The sequence below is a fragment of the Mauremys reevesii genome, linkage group 6 (assembly GCF_016161935.1).
Source record: "Mauremys reevesii isolate NIE-2019 linkage group 6, ASM1616193v1, whole genome shotgun sequence".
NCBI lineage: Eukaryota > Metazoa > Chordata > Testudines > Geoemydidae > Mauremys > Mauremys reevesii.
The window spans coordinates 21,512,005-21,524,303 of record NC_052628.1 but is presented as its reverse complement, the minus strand read 5'-3'; the positions used below and the strand labels follow the sequence as shown (position 1 = coordinate 21,524,303).

The 12,299-nt window shown below is 57.8% G+C and overlaps 1 protein-coding gene across 3 annotated transcripts in view; it reads left to right on the top strand.

The window, feature by feature from the left end:
* Positions 1–12,299, top strand: part of CCBE1 (collagen and calcium binding EGF domains 1) — a 201,194-nt gene that overhangs the window by 49,941 nt on the left and 138,954 nt on the right. The gene's annotated exons all lie outside the window — the stretch shown is intronic.

Sequence of the window (12,299 nt, the reverse complement as noted above, 5' to 3'; positions counted from 1 at the left end):
CCATACTGGCTACATGCTCCAGATGCCATCCAGCTTGGAGTAGACCAGACATATTGGCTCTCCTGGGCTTATGGGAAGAAGTGGCTATACAGGCACAGCTACAGACCAGCTGTAGAAACATGGACATCTATGTGCAGACTGCCTGGGGAATGCAGGGCCAGGGCCAGGGACCAGCAATAGTGCCATGTGAAAGCAAAGAAACTGAGGCAGACATATCAGAAGGCCACAGAGGCTGACAGTCAATCTGGTGCCAAGTGGCAGACCTGCTGCTTTTACAGAGAGCTGAATGCCAGACTTGGCAGAGCTCCCCCCTGCCACCACATGCCCCAATGGATACCTCTGAGAAGCCTGAGCCGCAGGCCCTTGTCATGAACAGTGAGGTGGAGAAGGAAGAAGAGAAGGATGGGGGACATGTGACCAACGGGATCCAGCTACAACACAAGCCAGGACCTGTTTGAGACTCCACCACAGTCCAGTCAGTCCTGGCTGTCGAGCACAGGTGAGCCTGATGCAAGGGAAGTTACCTTGAGTAAGGATGTAATTGTATTTCCCATTACAGTGAGACACTGTGCAATCCTCTCCTGAAAGGTTCTAGGGATGGCAGCCTTAGTTCTTCCTCCATGGTAGGACACATTCCCACCCCAGATAACTTCAGAAGACACCACTGCAGTACACAGGCCCAGGTTGCTTTGGGACACCATCAACAGTTGTGCTCTGTGCCTTTGTTATCCTCAGGAATGAGATATCAGCTAAAATCACCACCGCCTGTGGAAAATGGTGCCAGTATTCAGTGCCATTGTCCTGTGCTCATCGTTTCATGCAACCGAGGAATTCCTTCCTCTTTACCCTCACCCCTGGTGCTCAGAGTGGCACTGTGTCCAACCACTCCGAAGCAGAAGTGTCAATTAGCCTGTCTTGTTTAAAGCTTTATGGGAGCGAGGGAAGGGAGTACTAAATATTAACGTTCACTTTCTGTTGTGACTATACGGGCCATGGTACTTCTGCCTGTTTTATCTGCAGCTGCTGCCATTGTGGCCTTGAGGGGCTCCCCCTCCATACCCACAGAACACTCGAGCCAAATAAGGAGGAGAAAGGAGGGGACTCAGGATGACATGTTCCATGAGATCCTGCCAGCCAGACAATGAGCAAAGGTCCCAGAGGGAAAATGCTGCAGCCAGGAGAAAGACTCAGTAGTCCCAGCAGGAAAAGGAGAGGGAGACTGCTCATTATCCTTAGCCTGCATTACGATGCGGTCCTACCAGTCAGTACTTGTTTCTCAGGCCCAAAAATGGTGTTCCACCATCTGTAGTTAGTTTGAACACCACCAACAACCTTGAATTGGTTCCCACCATGTCCAACAGCAATGTGTCCTCTAGGAAATCGTCATGTGCCTTGCTGATTTGGTTCTGCAAGTATCAGTGGATTGTGTGTCCTGTGCTTATGACAATAGTGCGGAGATGTGGCAGGCTCCAGGCTCCTGCCACATTTGGTGGACAGTAAGGAATGCCACATGAGTTCATGGGATTTTTAAAAAAAAGGTGCAAAAATTATGGGATATAGATGACATTACAGAATGGAGACAGTTGCACGCTGGGAAGTTGGCCCCTTGCTCCCAGGCATCCCTGCAGGACTCATTTCTGCCACACCATGCTTTGCTAAAACTCTCAAAAGAGGATATGCTGGATGGTAGTGGATTGCACACTGGGATACCTACCCATAGTGCATCACACTATGCATCAACACGAGCACTTCTGGTGAGTCTGTGCAGCGCCGATGCAAGGAGTCAAGTATGGACCTGCACAAGCACTATACTAGCTGCAGCAGCTTTATGCTGATGAAACTTGCATCAACGGAAGTTTGTAATGTAGACATGGCCGTAGCCCAGATGTTAAATTTTCCTCTGAAATGATTATTCTTTATACTAAAAGGATGATGAGCCTTTTTAAAATGTCAGACTTCTTGTTGCGTTCCTAAATCATGTTAAATTTTGTGTGTGGAATGATTAAAAGCTAAAAGGAGTTAGAGCCTTAATGTCATTCAGATGCATTAATTCTTGGGAAACAATGTTACTTGACAATGTGCATTCTGAAAATTACTCAACGGTTTTATTTTATGCTAGTGTTTTGGGTTGGAAGGAAGGATATGGTATTTGGGCTATATTCTTCTCATTGTGCTCTGGGGATCTCTTTACAATAATCTGTACCTATGCTGCACAGAGCAAATGTTAATTCTAACATGAGAGACTGTTTCTATAGATGTGGGTACAAGAGCAGAACTTTGCCCTTTTATCTGAGTCACCAAATATAGCAATTTGGGGACTGGATGACTCAGATACAGGCAAAACAATAGAGAGTATTTAACTGGTATGTTGCCCATTCAGATTGAGTGCAACGCCTGTTGGTATTAGCTCTGGGTTTTTTTCCCCCTTAGAAGAATGAGAGGTTAGTTGTTCTTTTCCCTGTTTTTACAGTGCTTCGGGGAGGGTCACAGATTCTTGTCCATTGAATAGTAACATGGACCTTTTGTGGGGCAGTGGAATGACCTTGGTCTAACTCTCCAGTGACCCTTAAAATTGGAGTAACAGAGGGAGCAGCAGTTATGTCAATAAAGGCTGAAAATGAAGTGATGGTTGAGACTGGGGAGCTTGCTAGTGATCTGAAGAGTTTGACTGATACCAGTGGTAATCTGATACAGGAGCATTATCTCTCACACAGAAATGGTGCGTCCGGAGGGCTGATGGGTCAGGTCCTTAGTTTGCTTAAGGGCACAAAGAAGGAAAATACATCCTCTCTATCCTGCAGGACACCAAGAATCCTAATTAGGATTGCTAATCCATTCGAAGGAGCTTGTGTTTTCCTGGAACCTCTCCATGGGTCTGTGTTCCCGGGTCACGGTGATGGAAAGTTAACTTTATTTTTTTAAAGTTCTGCAAAGACAGATAATTTTGAGCTGAATCAGTGGCCAGATGTGGAGGCTGGATCCGTGGTTCTTATCCTGCACAGAAATTGCATAATTATGGAAGATTTTCTGATGAGCCGAGTGTCTTACTATTTAATGAAGACTTTGGCCGATAGAATAAAGTTAAAGTCCTGGGGAAAATGTAGTCAGAAGCAGCGTACCTAAATACAGGAATAGAAAATCATTTTTGAATGATATGTTAGAAGTCAAGGCTTCAGTTACAAATACTGGAGTAAAAATATAATTGTGGGCATGTTTCTGCCCCCCTTCTGTTGATTTTAATGAGACTTGTCACAGAGTAAGATTACTCAGTATTAGTAAAGTTAGCAGACTGTGGTCCTTGACAATGCCCACAGGCATTCTAGTTACTTCAGAGAACGAAATTCCAAGCGAAATTTGAGACGTAACACAATCGGAGGGGTGATGACTAACTGTGATGAGGGGATAGGGCAAAGAAGGACTAAGTTTACAGCAATGTAATCACATGGTTACTCAGTCTAGAATGTGCACATAGTGATGATTTAGTAACTTAAATAGTTCATCGTGTATAGCAATAAGGAAGACCAAGCCACGAGTAAATTTTACTGAAGAGTATTTCCAACCACTGATGGAATTTACTCAGTGATGTTCTTCATCCTGTGCTATGCAGGAGGTTAGACTAAATGATCATAGTGGTTCCTGCTATTAATTTATTAATCAAATAGAAAAGTAAGCACAAAATAGTTGTGCATCACATGTTTTGGAGTGTTTTCACAGACAGTTAAATGCTTCTGAAGAGTGCACACTGGGGGCCAATGTTTCAAAACTTTGGGTTCCTAAACTAAAACGAATTCATATTTAATCTGCTTAATAAGTGGCCTGATCTTCAGGGGTGCCGAGTACCTGCTGTTCTGATTGACTTCAACAGCAGCTGTGCATGCTCACAAAAATGAAAATCAGGCAGTTTATCTGGATGCAACAGCAGTTTGAAAAAATTGGCCTGATTTTTTAACTCATCTGGTGGTGCTGCTGCTTAAGGCATTTTGGTTCAAATCAGTTTTGTATTTATTGAATTATGATTTCTAATTTAAGGAAAAACAAAAATACATATTCATTGTGGCATCTTAAAAAGGGGGGGGGCACGTACATCTGTCTGGGTGCTTAGGTTTGTCTATTTACTTATTATGGGTTAGTAACAGTATCTGTATTTAATTCAGGTCTCAATAATATGACCATGTCTTGTGCTCTTGTCTTTCGCAAACATCTCCTAAGGGGTACAACTTAAGCAAAAACAGGGGAAGACCATAAGAAACATTTAGTTGCTTGGAACCACCTGAAACAGGCAAATCTGGAGGGAAAAGTGTTGAGATAATTTGTGTTCTTCAGTCTCCTGAGAGGCATGGGTAGGTCTCAGAATATATGTGATCTCACACATCTGTCAACTAAATCAGAGATCCAAATGCAAAAATCTATCACTGGGGTTTAACAGTATAAGATTTGTGGCAATTCCCAATATCCATAACTAATGGGTGGGATTACAGTGAGACATGAAATAGTATTTTAAACTGTGACAAATGTAATCTTGCACTGATATTTTCATGTTATTTAAAGGGAAACTGAAATATAGGCTAACACTGTAATGTATTTTAAAATATTTCTCCTTTTATTGTGATCTAAATTATTAGAATCAGCATGAGTAAACTGAGCATTATATATAGAAATTAATAAAGTATCTTTTCAAAAAACTGTGGGATGAGCAAAGTGGGATTTAGTTTCTTGTGGTTGGATAGCATCCAGATTCCCAGCTGGCATAAAGTGGCATCGCTCCATTAATGGACCTTCGTCAACTTACACCAGCTGACAGTATAGATTTCTGTAACACAACGTAATGGAGATTAATTAAAAATGTGAGTTGAGTTTGCAAAACACTGTGGTATATTTATGTCAGTGAACCGAGAGACTTGTCACAAATACAGGCTTTCTTGCTGTGGTATGATAGATGGACTGTGACATGGTAAAAACGAGTCATGATGCAGTCTAGGTGACCTAATGCAACTGAAAAACAGAGGTGTGACAAATATCAGAGGGGTAGCCGTGTTAATCTGGATCTGTAGACATGAGAGGTGTGACATGCATTTGTCTGTAATGTGACAACTAAGATCTAAGCACTAACATATTTAATTTAAAAAGCAACATTTGTATCTAAAAGGTCCAACTTCCCTCTCCACTGATTTGTAGGATCTATGTCACAAAATGCTGCATTGCCGCTAACAGGTAGGTAGGGGGGCGTGTGTGTGTGTTTGAGAGGGAGGGAGGAAGAGATGTTTATGTAATATTGAGAACAATGAAGGGGCATGAAGGTTGTATGAGAATCTATGCAAGTGTCCTATTGCACCAGATGTACACAATTTAGAACTTCATCTTTGTAATACTTTCTATTACATTACAAGTGGAAACTTTTCCACACTGTTGACTCATATTTTTGATATCTGACATGTTAGGTAAAAAAACCTGTCTGGATTAATCAGTTGTGGAAAGGTGCATTTGGGTTATCTTTTGGGAATGACCCTGGTTTTTCAGAACAAATAGATGTGTGTGAGATAATTCTGTGTGGAGTTGGAAGAATAATTTGAGTACAATACACCCAGGTACAAAAACTACTAATAGGCTTCTTTTTAATTAAGATAGAATAAGGCACCTTGAGTGGACAAAAGTTGCTTAAATCTAGCCTCAGTGGAGCAGAGTAGCCCTAGCGGGGGGTCGCGGCCAGCCCCCGGGGGCGCGCTAGCGGCAGGCCCCGGGGCGCGCGGCCCCGGGGTGCCCGGCGCGGTGGCGCCGCCAGCGCGCGGCGCCGCGCCGCAGGGGGGGCCGGGCGGAGCGGCCGCGGCGGCGAGGCGTCCCGCCGGCCCGGCGCCAGTCGCCGGCGCGCGGAGAGTGCCGCTCGCGGCCGGTCGGGGCGGGTAGCGCGGCGAGCGCATAGCGCGCCGGCGCCGGCCGGGCGGGCAGCGCAGCGCGGCGCCGAGTTCGCGGCCCTCTTTGCGCGCGGGTGGAGGCCCTCGCGCGGCCGGGGGCGGGGTAGGGCGGGCGGGCGCTCGTAGGGCGCTGAGGGCGCGGGTCGGGCGGGCGCGGGGTGGCTCAGCGGGTGGGGCGGGGGCGGCGGCCGGGGGCGAGTCGGGTCGGGGCGAGGTCGGCGCCCCGGAGGCGGGGGCGGGGTGGCGCGGCCCCCGGGCGGGGAGGGACCCTCGCCCCGGGCCGAGAGTCCGCCCCTGCCCGCAGCGGGGTAGATCCGCTCTCCCGGCCGGAGACCGCTGGCCTGCAGGGGCAAGGCTGTCAGTGGGCCCGGTCCCCCCGCTCGCCCCCCTCCCGCCCAGAGTCCGTCCTCTCTTGTTGTGGGGCGGCTCGGCGGCGGGCTAGGAGGCCTCCGCCCCTCCTCGGTCCCGGTCCAGCAGCCTGCCCCTTCCCGGTCGTCCCCGCTCCGCCAGCGTCCCCCCGCGAGGCCCCCAGCACGGCAGGAGCCGGGCCAGCTGCCACCCCCTGCCAGGCTGAAGGCTCTCCTCCGGTCCTCTGCTCTCCTCCCGCTGTGCACCCCCTCTGGGGCCCCCCCCCTCTGCTAGCAGCCTGGTGCCCTGTCCCTGCCTCCCCTGCCACACCCTGCCCCCCCCACCCCCGGCCCCCACGCCTGGGCACCTGGGCCTCCCAGGCTTTGGCCCCTCTCCGTCCTTCCCCCCCCCCTTCACGGACCCTCCACGTAGGGTGCCCCTTGCCCCCTGCACCTGCTGTGACTGCCCGGCGCTGCCTGGAGGACCTTATACCATACTTCGTGAAGTCCGCAGCTCAATCTCCTTGGGACTATTAATTCCTCCCTTCATGGCGGTTGGAGGCCGAGGTACCACTCCCAATAGGTAGTACCGGCGTGCCGCAACCGCGGAAGGCGAGGGGTGGGTTCGTTGGTGGGTCGGCAACGGTTGTTGAAGACAGTGTTATGCGTCCCTACATCGCGCGAGGTTTTAGGTCAGTCACACTGAGTTGGGTCAAAGGTACGGTCCTGCCTCCCCCGGGGCGTCTGACGTGGTGTGGTCGCCTTTGCTGCTTTGTCTTAGTACTTGGGGAAGGGGGGCCTTTCTGGCCCGTGAAGGGTTTGTGCCGTCGTGTTGTTTAGCGTATCAGTCCCTCCTCCGTCCTTCTGCCCCGGCGGCCGTCGCCAGGAAGTTGGAGCCAGGCGCCCGCGGCATATTAACTGCTGGCCGTGGTACCAGGGTCCCAAAGCCCTCTTGCCACGCGGCGGCTGGCTTGTGGGAGTCGGCACCAAACCGCTGAACCGCGTGGTGTCCATGTAAGTCACCGCCTTCTGGCCCACTAGCCAGTTAGGCCTACCCCTTCCTGGCCCAGGTGACATTTCGTGGGGCTGGTTGTCAGGGGTCGTCCCCCCAGCCCATCCATGACCCACTTGGCCCCAGGACGGTTCCGCCGGGGTGTCCCGATGTGCCTTTAAATGGTAATTTTCTGCCCAGTCGCGTGTTGTGTGCGCGGTCTTCATGTGTGGTTCGCCAGTCAGGTCATGAGCGGCCCGTGCAATCGAGCGAGCGTGCGCGTCCCTGGGTGTTCTCGAGAGATGTGGAAATGCGGATGTTCGTTGAGGAGGTGCGGTGTCGAGCCCCTCTATCGTGTTCTGGGTCAGGAAGAGGTCCCGCTCATGCATCGCCCGCAGGCAGGTACTGTGCAGCGCTAGCATTAAATCAGCATGGCATGGCCATCGTGTCTGAGGCATTTAATTTCTAAGTTCTGTCTTGCCGTGGTCTGCTAAGTCCCATGGGACCAATACTATGGGACTTCTCGGGACTCCTGGGACTCCCCCACCACCACCTCTCATCAAATCAGAGGGGACTCCAACACCTCCTCACACTGATGGGAGGCGGGGCACTGTGTCTTCCACTTTGTGTCCTGGGTCCTCCGCGATGTGGTGGTTTGCTAACGGCACTAAGCCCTTCCCCGTGGTCGCTGGGGTGAGGCGCATCTTTCGCGCTCGTTCCTCTGCGGTCCCGGGGGGCTGGGGCTCGCACATGTCGCACCCCGTCCCGCCGCTGGGCCTGCTAGCTGCCCCCCTGCCTGGTTCTTCTGGTTGGGGGGTGGCCATGCTGGCCCTGGGGCGGTGGGTCCCGGGTCTCTCGGAGGGCGCAGGAGGTTCGCGTGGTCCTCCTCCGCCGCCCTCCTCCGTACCTCCTTGCTGGCCCCCTCTCCTGGCCCGGGGAGGTCAGCTCCCCCTGCTGCCCCCCCATCCTCCTGACTGGGAAGGGAAGTAAGTCGTGATCTTGGCCGATCCCTGGCTCCGGTAATCCACCTGCCCCCCTTGTTATACTGAGCCCTCCTGAGTCTGCTGAGCTCCCCCCCCACCTCGAGCCCAGCCTCCTGGAAGGAAGCGAGCTCTGGATAGCTCCCTGGGCTATACTGCTCCATCTTCTGGGTCTCCCGCTCCTGGAGCCGCAGGAGCCTCTATCAAAGGACTAGATCCCTCCCTCCTCTGGAGGGGACTTTAGGAGGGAGAGCCCACTGGCCTGGCCCTCCTTCTTCGTGAGAGAGGAGAGTCCAGATCTTCTCCCTAGAGGGGTGTACCTCTCAACTTCCCCAGGAGCGTTGGAGGCCAGCCTCAGGCAGTGAGGGAAGTGCGTTGAAGCGCTCCGTCATCCCCATCGGAGCGGGGCTCGGTGCCGGGCCTCAGTCAGGTTCACCAGTGCAGCCAGTTTGGTCAGGTAGCGTCGCATCCCTTCGGGGATTCAGCAGCCTACACAGTACCTACCCGGCGACGATGCCTCCGGCGTCCCTAGATCCATGATGTCCTTAGGACCGCACCGACCGTGCCCTCAGTGTGATCCAGTGTTAGCTCTACACCACCAGTGCCATGTTACCACCACTGCGTACGCCTGACCCCCGATAATCCGAGAAGTCCACCTATCCGGTGCGCGACCGGTCCACGGCGCACAAGAGGGGAGGGTCGACGATGGGCCTTTTGGGCAGGGCGGGCTCTCCTCTGGGCTTGGCCAAAGGAGCGCAGGCCTCTGCGGTTCTGGGGGCCTCCCAGGCCAACCTCCTGGGCGGCTCTCTGGCGCTCTGCACCTCTGGGGCAGGGGCTCTGCCAACCGCAGGAACCACCCCCCGGGGCGCGGCTGCGGGTAGCAGGCGCCGTCCAAGCCAGACTTGTGTCTTGTAGGGGGCTTCTCCCGATGGTACCCCGGGGCCCACCGTTCTCTGGCCGGTGGGACCGCCCACCCGCGGGCCCCTGCCTCCTGCGGTCCTGTTCGCCTGTTCCCAAGGTGGGACTGGCATGCTCCTCGTTCTCTCCTCGATGGGGCCCGAGCACATCCTCCTGGCCGGGGCACCTGGGTCGCCGGCTTGGGCTCCCCTTGGCTCCTTACCTCCGCTCCCTGGCTCCGAGGCTCCCTCTCCCTAGCTCTCTGTCGGGCATCCCCTGCCCCTTGTCCCTGGCTCTGCCGTCCCCCCCTCTCTCCCTCCTCCCCGGGGGCCCGAGCCCCGGCCCGGCCCCGAAACCCGCCCCTCCCCGCCCAAGAGGCTTGTGGCCCCCGGCCCCCCACGCCCCCTGCTGGGACCACCCGCTCCCCTGGGGAGCACTTCCCCCCGCCGCCCGAGGTACCCCTGGCCTCGTACGCCCCGCGCTGTGGGGTGCCACCCATGGGCCAGCCCCCGCTGGTGGGGGGGGAGCTCCTCCCGCCCCCCAGACAGGCACTAAGGCCCCATCACCACCCCCGGCACAGGCCACCATCCCGGGCCAGCCGGTGGGGCAGGGCCTCCTCCCCGACTCCCCCCAACACCCTGCCCCTCCCCAGCCAGTGACAGGCCCAGGCAGACTCCTAATCCACAATCCATGGCTCTGCACCCCCTTCCCCCTTTGCCCCTCCGCCCCTGCGCGGTTCTGCCTCCGCCCGCCCCCGGTGGGGTTGGCGGGCTCCCCCCGGGCGTCGTGGGGGGCCGTCGCGGGCCGGGGTCGGCTCTCCGGTGGGGGGCCTTGCCGGGGGCGGGGGACCGCTGGGGGCGGCGTGGAAGGCCTCCCCGTCCCCCCTACGGGGGGGGGCCGTCAGGCCTGGCTGGCCCCGGCTCTGGGCGGGCCTGGGGCCCCCTGCCTGTCCCTGCCTCTCCCGGGTCCATCTCGTCCTCGGTCCGCCTCGGCCGTCGGCCGTCGCTGTACCTGGGCCCTCCCTGGGGGGCCTCCTTCCCCGCCCTGTGGGCTGTCAGCCTGCAACTCCCCCTCTCGCCCGTCCGCCCTCCGGTTCCAGCCCCGCGTCCCGGTTCAGCCCGGTTCTGCAGAGGGCGTCCGGCGGCCGGGGCCGCGGCGCCCCCAGCGGGCGCGGCTGCTGTGCCCGCAGTCTCCCGGGCTGGCTCAGCTAGGTCTCCGCCCGCGCCCCGGCCAGCGGCCGCCCGGGCGCCCAAGTCCGCTGTTCCGGAGCGCCGTCCTGGGCTGCCCGGGTCAGGGGCCGCTGGGGCTGGGGGGCCAGGTAGGCCAGTGGGCTGGCGGGTGGCGACCATTCATGGCGGCGCCACGACTGGGCCTGCCGGGCCCGGCGGCCCCGGCCCCATCTAGGGCGGGGTAATTTCCGGGACCGGGGTCGGGCGCGCCCCTGCGTCGCGACAGGCGTGGTCGATCATCCGGCGGCGATCTTAGTTGCTGGCGCGGCTGGTCGCCTGTGTTGCTGCCGGTCTGGGCCCGGAGGCCCCCCTGCTGCTGTTCCTGATGCTCTGCGGCTTGCCTGCTGCTGTGGCTGCTGCCCCGCCGCTGCGCTCTGCGCTGCCTGCTGCTGCTCTGCTGCTGTGCTGCTGCTGCTGCTGCTGCGCTGCTGCTGAGCTCTCTCAGGGCTGGGCCGCGCTGCTGCTGCTGCAGCTCTGCTGCTGCTGCTGCCTGCATGCCTGCTGCTGCTGCTGCAGGTGCCAGCCAGCCCAGTGCCCAGCGGGTCTCAGGCGGCAGGCTGGGCCCTGGGCTGCACGCCTGCCTGCCTGCTGGCCTGGTGCTGGCAGGTGCCTAGTGGCCTGGGCCCAGTGCCCCCGCGGGCGGCAGGGGCGGGCTGGGTACGGCGGCACGGCGCCGCGTCTTCCGGTCGCGCCTGCTCGCGGCGCGGGCGGCGGAGCCCAGCGCCCAGGCCGCGCGCCCGCGCGAGGTAGCGCGGGCGGGCGGGCGCCCAGGTCCACACACTCGCGGGTGGGCGCGCGGCGCGCCTAGCGGCGAGGTCCCGCGGCCAGGGCCCGGGGGGGGGGGACCGAGCGGCGAGTCCGCCGCTTCGGGCGCGCGCGGGCGGGGGGAGCGCGGCGCGCCGAGCGCCGGGCGCCCGCCGCCGCGCGCGCGCGGTAGCGGCGCGGCGGCGCGGGCGCCCAGCGCGGCGGGGTAGGGCGGCGGCGCGGCCGGCCAGGCGCCGCGGGCGGGGGGCGGGGGGGCAGAGCGGCGGGGGGCGCGCCTCAGCGGCGGGCGCAAGGCGCGGCGGCCGGGCGCTGGTCGCCCAGCGCCGGCTGGGGGGCGGGGTTGGGCGGGTAGGGTCCATAAGGCCCTTCCTGGCCGGGGGGCGGGGAGCGCGCGCCGCTGGCGCGAGGCGCCAAGTAGCGGGCGTAGAGAGGGGTGGGGTGGGGGGGGGGGGGGGGGGGCCGGGCTCCGAGGGGGACCTCCCCCGCCCCTGATTGGCAAAAGCAGGGCTGCCTGGCCTTGGCGGGATCCGCCGCAACACCCCCGCCCGCCGCAACCGGCGGTACTGCTGTCGGTTTCTAAGTCCCGTGGGTAAAGTCCCCGGTCACTTCCTACCGGCCGTTGGCGTTGTGGGCGCGTTGTTGGGGGCCCCCCCCCCTCCGCAGGTCTCTCCTCTCCGGGGTCTCGGTCTCCGCTCTGCCGGCTGGCGTCTGGCCCGGGGCTGGCTCCCTGCTCTCTCTCTCGCAGCAGGCCGGTCTCCCCCCCTCCCCCCAGGGCAGCCCACAGCAGAGACCTGCAGGCTTTTACTGGTCTGCCAGTTGGAGCTGCGCATGCCCAGCACTTCCTGGCGTGGGCTCCCTCTGCTAGAGAGAAGTTAAACCCCTGCTGTTACCAGTGCGAGCTGCCCCTGCCCGTCACACTCAGATATGGCATTACAGTGGATACCATTAAAAGACAGCTACTAATGGATTAGGTGGATGTGCCAGTTCTGTGTGGGGCATTTCCCTGGTCTGAGGGATTTGCTGCATATGGTCCCCATCAGAAGTAATTGTGTAGCAGGTATCAGAGGGGTAGCCGTGTTAGTCTGGATCTGTAAAAGCAGCAAAGAATCCTGTGGCACCTTATAGACTAACAGACGTTTTGGAGCATGAGCTTTCATGGGTGAATACCCACTTCGTCGGAT